General features: G+C 49.5%; 1 long non-coding RNA gene across 4 annotated transcripts in view; it reads left to right on the forward strand.

Annotated features, from left to right (window-relative positions):
• The first annotated feature begins 3,271 nt into the window (after nucleotides 1–3,271).
• LOC126487739 (uncharacterized) overlaps nucleotides 3,272–10,344 on the forward strand; it is an 18,368-nt gene continuing 11,295 nt past the window's right edge. The window contains exons 1-3 of one of the 4 annotated variants that reach the window (XR_007588489.1): nucleotides 3,286–7,422; nucleotides 7,562–9,076; nucleotides 9,973–10,163. This is a non-coding gene — a long non-coding RNA (uncharacterized lncRNA). Of the gene's footprint in view, nucleotides 9,077–9,972; nucleotides 10,225–10,344 lie in introns of all 4 variants that reach the window. The other 3 variants (XR_007588488.1, XR_007588487.1, XR_007588486.1) reach the window with 3 other exon arrangements.

Raw genomic sequence — 10,344 nt, forward strand, 5'->3', positions numbered from 1 at the left:
CAAGGGGACAAATAGCATAGATCCAGCAGATGACTTTGCTGGCTGCTCACCAGGGTGTGTCAGTAAAGGCTCGGGTTATGCCCTGGGGAGGGGAAATATTCCATGGAGACATCGGGGATAGGGGCTTATTCAGTGTGTGTGTGAGAGAGAGAGAGAGAGACACGGTGGGGGGGGGAGATACTGTGTGTTTACACAATGCCCCTCTCACCCCAAAGAACATTCCAGAACATCCTATTGGGATCCCAACTGACCTTTTCTTTCATTTATTTATGTGTTTGTTTATTTTTAATTTAGAATGACTTTCTTCCTTTCGTGGGCAGGCGAGTGTACCACAGCATCCCCGCGGCAGTTGGAGAACTCAGCCTGAAAGTGGCTCTCTCCTTCAGAAGGTGCGAGTTCCACCTTCTGAGACGTGGATTCTGGGGGCGGAACCTGGAACGTAGGAGGTCAGGACTGGCAGCAAGTGTCAATGGGCAATGAGCTCAACCATTTTGTTGACTCTAATTTTTTTGCTGTTGTTGTTTTTTAATCTTATTTTAAACAGGGTCTAACCATGTATCCCTAACTATGTTGGAACTTGCTATGTAGACCAGGCTGGTCTTAAACTCACAGAGATCCACCTGCCTCTGCCTCCAGAGTGATGAGATTTAAAAATGTGTCCCACTACACCTCTCCCCTCCCCCCCTTTTTTGGTAAGAGGAAACCTATTTGTTTTTGATACAGGGCCTTGTGTGGTCCAGACTGGCTTCCAATTCACTATGCAGCTGAAGATGACCATGAACTTCTGGTCCTCCTGCCTCCGCTTCTCGAATGCTAGAATCCCAGGCATGTATCCTGGTTCTGGAGAATCCAACCCAGGGCTTAATGCACGCTAGGCAAGCACTCTACCAACAGAGCCCCAGCCCCTCCAGGCAACCTTTTTATTTAAGTATTGCTGCTTAGAGGCCCAAGGAACCCATTCCAACCCAGAATGAAGGGACTGTTGCTGGAAAACATCTGAGTGCATGTGGTGAGCACTAAACATAGTGCCTGACGAGGCACGAGCAACACAGCCTCCCAAAGCTTTGCCTTCCCTGCTGCATAATCTAGAAACGGAAGATGGTGGTGTTGGCTTGTGCTGGGGGTGGTAAGTGGCCCTGCAATCCTAGTACTGGGGACCGGGGCTGCATCATATGGGCTACTAACTGGATCCTGGCTCTAAATGAACCAATAAATAAATGCTTCATCAGAGGAGACAGCCCAGTAGAGTGTGTGTTGTGTCAGTATAAGGAGCCTGAGCTTGGATCCCTCAGCACTGACATGAAAGTCAGGCCTGGTGGCATGTGTCTGGTGGCATGTGTCTCTAACACCAGCCCTGGGTGGGCGGAGACAGGAGGGCACCTGGAACTAGCCGACAGCCCGTCTAACCCAATCAGAGAACTTCAGATTCAGTGACAGACCCTGTCCCCAAAATCAAGGTGTGGGGCTGGTGATGTGGTTCCCAGGGCAAAGTCATCTGCTGTCAACCTTGACAGTTTGGGTTCAATCTCTGAGGCCCCACAGTGGAGAGAATTGACTTCACAAAACTGTACTCTGATCTCCCGTCTCACATCAGGGTACATGTGTCCACATGAGGCACACATGCACGCACATACACATGCATGCACACACACACACATGACTCCACAAAATTTACTCTGCCTCCATTCTCACATTATGGTGCATGTGTCCACATGAGGTATGCACGCGCGCGCACACACGCATCTGCGCGTGCACACACACACAAATATACAAACAAACCTAAACAAAAACAAATAAGGTGAAATATTGAGGTAGACCTCTGCACACATATGCACACACATCCATACATAACACATGCACACACATGCATACAGGAACATAGGAAACATACATACATGCACACGTGTGCACACATAGGCATACATGAGCGCATGTACACAAGAACACATCACACACCAAAAGCAGTTTAAAAATAAGGACCAGTGTTGCAGCTCACTAGTGAGCCCTTGCCTAGCATATCCAAGGTCTTGACTTGCATCACCAGCTCTGCCCATGATGATGAGGATGATACACTAGACAAAGATGACTAAACTAAGCGAGTTGGTGGTGGGCCACTCCTTTAATCCCAGCGCTCAGGAGACAGAGGCAGGCTGATCTCTGAATCTGAGGCCAGCCTGATCTCCAGAGTGAGTTCCAGGACAGCCAGAGCTACACAGAGAAACCCTGTCTTGGAAAAGAAAGAAGGAAAAAAAAAGCCTGCTGAACTGGGCTGGTGAGATGGATCAGCAGGTGAAAGACTCCTGGCGTATGACCTGAGTTCAGTCTCTGGAACTCACTGTAGAAAGGGAGAAGTCACCCTTGGAAGCTGTCATCTGATCCCCACATGAAGGACTGTGGCATGCCTGCACCCCCATACGATTACAATACATAAATAAATAATATTTAAAGTCTATCAAACTATGTCTTTCTAATTGGGAAGTGTATTCTGGAAGTGTGGGATGTCATGGGGTGTAGTTACGTATCTGTAATCCCAGCATTCTGGAGGTGAGGCAGAAGGATTAGGAGTTCAAGGTCATCCTTAGCCAGCCTGAGCTGTGTGAGACCCCGTCTCTCCTGCCTCAAATAAGTGAAATCCCAGGATATCGCGAGTCAGCTGTTTCTTCACGGCAGACATTATTGTTTTCAAGTCTGAAGTCTGAATGTCTAAGTTCATGGTGCCAGCCTGTCCTTACAGAGACTAGAGGACTCTTTGCTCTGTTCCCACATGTCCTAGGACTCTGCCTCCTACAGTAAGTCAGAGTCCTGCTCAGGAGGTCCCTAAATGTCCTCACCTCCCACCTTATAATACCGTGACTTTGGTGGGTGAGGGTTCAACTCGGAAAGTTAGAGGAAAGCAGACCAATTCTGAAAACAGGTACGTCCCACCTCCCCAACCCTGCCATCTCCCTTGCCCCCTGCAGCAGCTTAAACATCAGCATTCCTTCAAGTCTCATATCTTAGAACCAGAGAATGTGAGCATTTGGGGGGAAATGAGATCTTTGAAGGCATAATTGAGAATCTCCACGTGATATCATGATGGTTTGAGGTGTGCCCCATCCACTGACAAATGTCCCTGTGGGAGAAGAGGAAGGGACAGAAGCCCAGAGACAAGGACAAAGGGGAGCTTGCAGTTCCAGCTTGACTGGCTGGGCCCCTGCAACCCTCCTGTTTCCCACGCCGCACAGTGCTGGGTTACAGACCCAAGCTGCTGTGCCCAGCCTGGGGATCCCAACCTTCCCCGCAGGCTGCGCAGCACCTTTCCCACCTAGCCATCACCCCAGTCCTTGATTTGAGCCCCCACAGTTTAGAGTTTGCTGTAGCTGCTGCACTGAACTAATACATTGCTCTTATTGTTTGAGTTCAGAATGTCCCCACAGACTCATGTTCCAATGTTGGTTCCCTATCTGGTGGCAGTATTTTAGGCGGCAATAGACTCTGTAGGAGGTGGGGCATAGAAGTAGATCTGTAAACAGAGGCAGAGATTCTCTTTTGTCCCAACTGTCAGGTCACAAATAAACACACAAAAGCTTATATTAATTACAGAATGCTTGCCCTATAGCTCAGGCTAATTACTAACTAGCTCTTATAACTTAAATTAACCCATTTCTATTAATCTATATTTTGCCACATGGTTCGTGGCCTTACCTGTTCTCTAGTACTTTTTGTTCCTCTTGCAGCTGACTCACATCTCCCCTGACTCTGCCCTTTGTCCTCTCTGTATTTTCAGTTTGGTTTTTCCACCTCGCCTTATTCTGCCTTGATATAGGCCAAATAGAATGATAAGGGAGTTGGCTTTTGAAGGCCAAACCTTGTTCCTGGTTCTGGTGCCTTTCTGTCTTGTGGCATACATTCCCACCAGCTCAGATGATGCCCTCGCTGTAGCCTTGCCTGTTGGAAGATTGTGAGCCAATATAACAGTGTAAGGCACCTGGCGGTGATGGCACACACCTTTAGTCCCAGCACTTGGATGGCAGAGGCAGGCAGATCTCTGAGTTTGAGGCTAACTTGGTCTACAGAGAGACACAGAGAAATCCTATCTTGCAAGAAAAAAAAAATTAAGCCAGGGTCTCCTTGTAGCCCAGACTGGCCTCAAACTCATGTCACCAGGTAGCAGATGACCTTGAGTTTCTGACCTCCTGCTCACACAGGCTAAATGCTGGGGTTTCAGGTAAGTACAACATGCAAATGCAGTGCTGGGGAACCCAGGCCTTGAACATCCTGGGCAAGCACTTTGCCAACCAAGTCACATGTCCAGCCTCCAAAAGTAACCCTTGAAGTTGTTTCTCTCAGACATTCTGTCCCAGCAATGAGAAGGCGACCAGTAAGGGTTGGCAAGACGGCTCAGCAGATAAAGGTATCGGCTGCCAAGCCCCAGAACCTTGAGTTTGATCCCTGGATCTCACATGGTAGAAGGAGAAAACTGACACTGGCAAGCTGTCCTCTGAACACACACACACACACACACGCATGGTTGCCTGAATGTAGACACAAAATAAATAGGCATCATAATTTTTTGTTGTTGTTGTTTTTTTCGAGACAGGGTTTCTCTGTGGCTTTGGAGCCTGTCCTGGAACTAGCTCTGTAGACCAGGCTGGTCTCGAACTCACAGAAATCTGCCTGCCTCTGCCTCCCTCCCGAGTGCTGGGATTAAAGGTGTGCGCCACCATCGCCTGGCATGCATCATAATTTTTTTTAAGTGACCAGTACAACCTCCTCCTCCAGCAAGTCCTAGAAAGTCATAGTGGTCTCGAACTGCCCTCTCATCCTTCCTCTGCCATACTCCTCCACCAAACTCTGTCCCCCTAAGCCACCACGAAGGACCCACTTTGCTTAACCAGACAGCAGTTTCTTAACTGACTCTCGTAGAAATACTGGTAGGAAAGGAGAACGGGCTGTGAGACTCTGATTTCCGGTTTCTGTTGCTGTGAGCAAGCCCCATAACCACAGTCACTTGGGGAGGAGAGGGTTTTCGTATTACAGTTCTCAGCGGTTCATCACTGAGGGATGTCAGAGCAGGCACTTGGGGGCAGGAGCTGATGCAGAGACCATGGAGGGTGCTGCTTACTGATTTGTTCCCCGTAACTTCTTTCTCAGTCTGTTTTGAGAGCACCCAGGACCACCAGCACAGGTGTGGCACTGCCCACAGTAAGCGGCGTCTTCCCACGTCAATCATCCACCAAGGAAAAGCCCCACAGGCTTTCCCACCAGCAAATTTGGTGGGGACATTTTCTCCATTGGGGCTCCCTCTCTCAAAATAACTCTGGCTTGTGCCAAGTTGCCAGCACAGTCTCCCAGAGGCCTGTGTGTCAAAGGTCAGACTCTCAGGGTTTACAGATGGGTCCTCTGCAAGGGACGAGCCAGTTATCCTGCCTGACCAAGGTCTTAACGGCCACTGGCACCTCTAGGACAATGTTTGGATCTTCTCTCATGATGAGAATGGGGTCCCTGTCATTGACTCACAGCCTGTTTGTGTTGATGTATGCTAGCAAGGAGAAGGAACTCTCTAGAAGTTTGGCGGCCCCTATACAAGCACCTCCCCTTGAGTGTGGTAGAACTCTGTGGTCTGCCAAGAGAGCATGGCAAAAGTGGTGGGATGCCACTGCTGGAGGTAGGTTATAAAAAGAGATTCTCTCTTCTCTCTCTCTCTCTCTCTCTCTCTCTCTCTCTCTCTCTCTCTCCCCACAAAACACACACACACACACACACACACATCCTCTCTCAATCTTGTTCTTTTACTCTTTCTCAGGATCTCACTACACAGCCCAGGTCAGCCTCAAAATCATGGTAATCCTCCTGCCTCCACTTCCAGAGTACTGAGGTTTTAATCCAGCACCACCCACACCTGGCTGTATTTCTGTTTTCATTGTAATGTGTCTATTGGCTATTTGGACTTTCATTCAATTTTTGTTTTATTTATTTGTTTTAAAGATTTATTTATTTCATTATATGTGTTGAGTGTTTTGCATGCATATGCACTAGGTGCATGCCTGGTGCCTGCAGAGGTAAGAAGAGGACATCAAATCCTTGGAACCAGAGTTACAGACGATTGTGAGCTGCTGTGTGGGTGCAGGGAGTTGAACCTGGGTCCACTTCAAGGACAATAGGAGCTATTAACTGCTGAGCCATCTCTCCAGCCCTTGTTTAATTTTAAATTCACAAATGAAAACTACATGTGTATTTATAGTGTGCCCATGCGGTTTGGGGACATGTGTGCCCATGGGGTGTGGGGACATGTGGACTGTGGACAATCTAAATGGAGCTACCCACCATGCTCTTTCAACTTTGCCTCAGAGCAAAGGCGACTCGAGGGCAATAGAAACTGCCGTGTGGCATTTGAGTTTTTCTCTTTTCCAGCCTAGGGACATGTGGTCCCCTGCTCCTTCTCAGTGCTGTGCGGTGTAGGACGGCAGACACCCCAGGCTGCGGCAGGAGGTGACAAGAGCACAGATATCTCCGGGCACTGTGTTGCTAAGCCAGGATGTTGGGTGGCTAGGTGTATCAAACACATCTAGTTATTGTTCAACTCAGGGCTGGGAAGGCATTCATAAAGCGCTTGTTTTGCAGGTGTGAGGACCCAAGTTTGATCACTAGAACCCGCATTAAAAAAAAGTCAGGAGTGTTGGCCTGCTTGGAGCCCTAGTGGGGGAGTGGGGACAGGGGATCTCTGGGGCTGACCAGCAGCTAGTCTCCGGAATTGGAAGTGGTGAACTCCAGGAGCAGTGAAGAACCCAGAGAGTCAGAAGAGAGAACCGGATCCCTTGGAGCTTGAATTACGTTGTAATCTGTCCAACTTGGGTACTAGAAACTGAACTTTGGCCTTCCAGAAGTGCACCTAACTGCTGAGCCATCTTCCCTGCCTCAAGACTGCCATTTTCTAATCATAAAATCAATCCCAGCACACAGTAGGTCCTCATTATTGCGTAGTGAATTAAGATTTTCGATGAGGTGACCTTTAGACCCTGCGTGCAGGTCCCTGTCTGCTCAACCTGAGCTACAGTCACCATGCACACGGCCAGCACTCTTTGAGCAATTGCTGAATGCACAGGTCATGTGATCACAGGACAGATGTTCCCATTTTGTCTTCAGAAGAACTGCTGCCACCGTCCTGTTTACAGTCAGAAGGGCACAGGTACACAGCGGCAAAGCCATGAGGTTTTTTGTGTGTGGGGCAGAGTTGTGTAGGCACATCCATGTGTGTTCCTGTCTGTGGAGGTCAGAAGCCCATCTCATATGACATTCTTTTTGTTCGTTTGGTTTTTTTAGAGATAGGATCTCTCTAAGTAGCTCTGGTTGTCCTGGAATTCACTATGTAGACTAGGTTGGCCTCGAACTCAGAGAGATCTACTTGCCTCTGCCTCCCAGTACTAACATTAAAGATTAAAGGTGTACACAACCATACAAGCATGCCTGATTTAGACATCATTTTTTTGTTTGTTTGGTTTTTTTTTCCCCCTTGTATCCCTGATTGTCCCAGGCTGGACTCAGATTCACAAGTGCTGCCTCCCAAGTGCTGGGATTAAAGGTGTGCACCACCGCCTGCTAGGTGTCATTTTTACGTGCGTCTGTTTGCATGTCGTGTGTGGATGCATAAATGCCAAGGCATATGTATGGAGTTCAGAGGAATTGTTAGAGTGGGTTCTCTCCTTCCATCATGTGAGGTCCAGGAATTAAACTCAGGTCATCAGGATTGGCAGGAAGCGCCTTTACCCCCCCCCCCCCCAGCCATCTTGATACCCTTAATTTCTTTCTTTCTCTCACTGGCCTGCGTCTCTTTGATTAGGCTGGTCAGTGAGCTCCAGCAATCAGCCTGCCTCTGCCTCCCCGGCAACACTGCTTGCCATTATGCCTATTTTTAAATATGGTTCTGGGGACTGAACTCAGGCCCTCTGACTTGCACAGCAGGCACTTAACAATAGAACCATCGCTCCAACCCCCACGTCACAAGTGTCCTAAAAGTGCAAATCCCAGCCAGGACTGTCACCCAAGTGCTGGTGTCTCCAGTGAAACTCGGCTCCTGCGAGAGAGGGATGTGATAACACACATCTGTTTGTAATCCCGGCACTCAGGAGGTAGAGGCAGGAGGATCAGGAGTTCGGGGCCAGTCCTAGCCAAATCACGATGATGACGATGCAAAAAGGAATTCAGCTTGTGTGTCCAGTGGCTCATTTTCTTGTGGCACAATGAACCCTGTCCCCTCTCCCTTCCTCCTTCCATTAAAGTGAGATCAAGAATTGTCTTAATGGCCAGGCAGTGGTGGTGCACGCTTTTAATCCCAGCACTTGGGAGGCAGAGGTTGGTAGATCTCTGTGAGTTCAAAGCCAGCCTGGTCTACAAAGTTAGTTCCAGGACAGCTAGGGCTACACAGAGAAATCCTATATCAGAAAACAAAAACAAAAGCAAACAAAGAGCTGGCATAATGAGCATGAGCCAGCAGGCCCAACTGAGCAGGGCCAGCTCTGCCTCAGAGAGAGTGAAGTCCAGGTGGATGTCTTCAGGACACACAGAGAGATGGTTTCATGGATGGAGGAGGGTCCTGAGATATCTCTGTAGCCTGTGCCCAGAGAGGGCACTGAACCCTGACAAACACATGGTCACAGGTGCCAAGTCTGCAAGACAATGGAGTCTGTGTACTGCAGACCGCATGTCTACCCTGATCTGCATCCCCCCCGAGGCTGTGGGAGGACAGCGGCACAGGTAAGTCATCTTGACCTCCTGCTCTGGAGGTCAGAGGCCACAGTAGAGACATTGGGCTGAGCCAGACTCTCTCTGAAACCCAAGCCTTTTGTGTCTCCTGCTGACGTCTGGTTCATACCAAATGCTACTGGTCCCTGGCTAGGATATACTCTTGTAAGATGTCCCTGAGGTGGAACTGTCCTATCCTCTCCCACCCTGTGTCTCAGAGTCTTCTTTGTTTTTGCACTCTCCAGGACTTCTTTGTTGCAAGGCTTGTGCTTTACTACTGAGCACACCAGCCCCTCAGCACTGGTGGATCCTAGGCATGGATTCCAGGAAGGCACTTCTGAGACCCATTCAAACGGTAATGGCTTCTCTTTCTCCCTCTCCTTCCCCCTCAGCTTCCCTCTCCTGGGTTTTGTTTTGTTTTGTTTTTGAGACAGGGTTTTGCCTGGCTGTCCTGGACCTTGCTATGTAGACCAGGCAGGCCTTGAACTCACAGAAACCCATCTATTTGCCTCTGCCTCCTGGGTGCTGGGATTAAAGACGTGCCTCTCCAGTTTCTAAAGTTAACCTTAAGAGCATCTATCCTGGGGAATTCTCAAGAGCCCCAGACTACGGTCAGTTCGTCTTACAGATGAGAAGCTGAGGTGACCCTGCGGTTCCCAGTTTGTTCATCATTAACTGGTGTTTACCCAGCACTTACTGTATATTACACTATTTGGGCACTAAGGATACTATGGTAAATCAATATGAAAGTCTGCGAGGAGGGCTAACAGTCTGTGTAAATGGGACTAGATGGGTAGGTTATCCCCAGGCCATAGAGACTGCTAGTACTGTAGGGCACTGGCTGCCTGCCTTTTTATCATTAGTCTTTGTGGTGGTGTGTGGTAGGTTCCGTTACTATCCACCCTTTTCTAAATGAGAACCAAGCTTCGGGGGTGAGCAACACGCCTAAACTCACACAACTAATAATATCACGCCAGAGTCCAGACCACAGGTCATAGGTCAGGTGACGGTAAGACAGGAACAGCTGTTAGCTGCTAGCAGTAGTCAGAGAGGTCCTTTCCTGAAGGAGACATTGAACAGGAGGCCAGCAGGGGACATAGCAGGCAGTCAGTGGAACCCCTCAGGTGGACACATACTGACTGTATCTGGGGTGCTGTGAGGAGACCCTATGATGTTGCCTGTGACCCCTTTTGGCAGCTCAATAGTCACCTGGCATTTTGTAAGGTTCTTTTTGTTTGCTTTTTTGGACAGGGTCTCACTCTGAAGCCCAAGCTGGCCTGGAACTCTTGCCTCAGGCACGTCCCATTACGATGAGTCACTTGACAGAGAGGGAAACTGAGGCTCTGACCTGCCTGAGCTCCTCCACCCCCAATCCGTGGCTCTTGGAAGTGAACCCTGGCAATTTGAAGCAGCTGCTGCAGACTGGGAGGCTCCGGGCGTTGGTGAGGTTCCAGAGGGATGGAGGGGCAGTCAGTCCTGCGCTGCCCAGGGCAAGCCTGCTAGGTCCGTGGACACTTCAAGACGGCTTTCCAAATGCTACGTCCCCGTCCCCGTACACCCCCCCCCCCCCCCCCCCCCCCCCCCCCCCCCCCCCCCCCCCCCCCCCCCCCCCCCCCCCCCCCC

This window comes from Alexandromys fortis, unplaced genomic scaffold (genome assembly GCF_014885135.2).
Source record: "Alexandromys fortis isolate MF-2015 unplaced genomic scaffold, M_Fortis_MF-2015_v1.1 scaffold_186, whole genome shotgun sequence".
Lineage (NCBI taxonomy): Eukaryota > Metazoa > Chordata > Mammalia > Rodentia > Cricetidae > Alexandromys > Alexandromys fortis.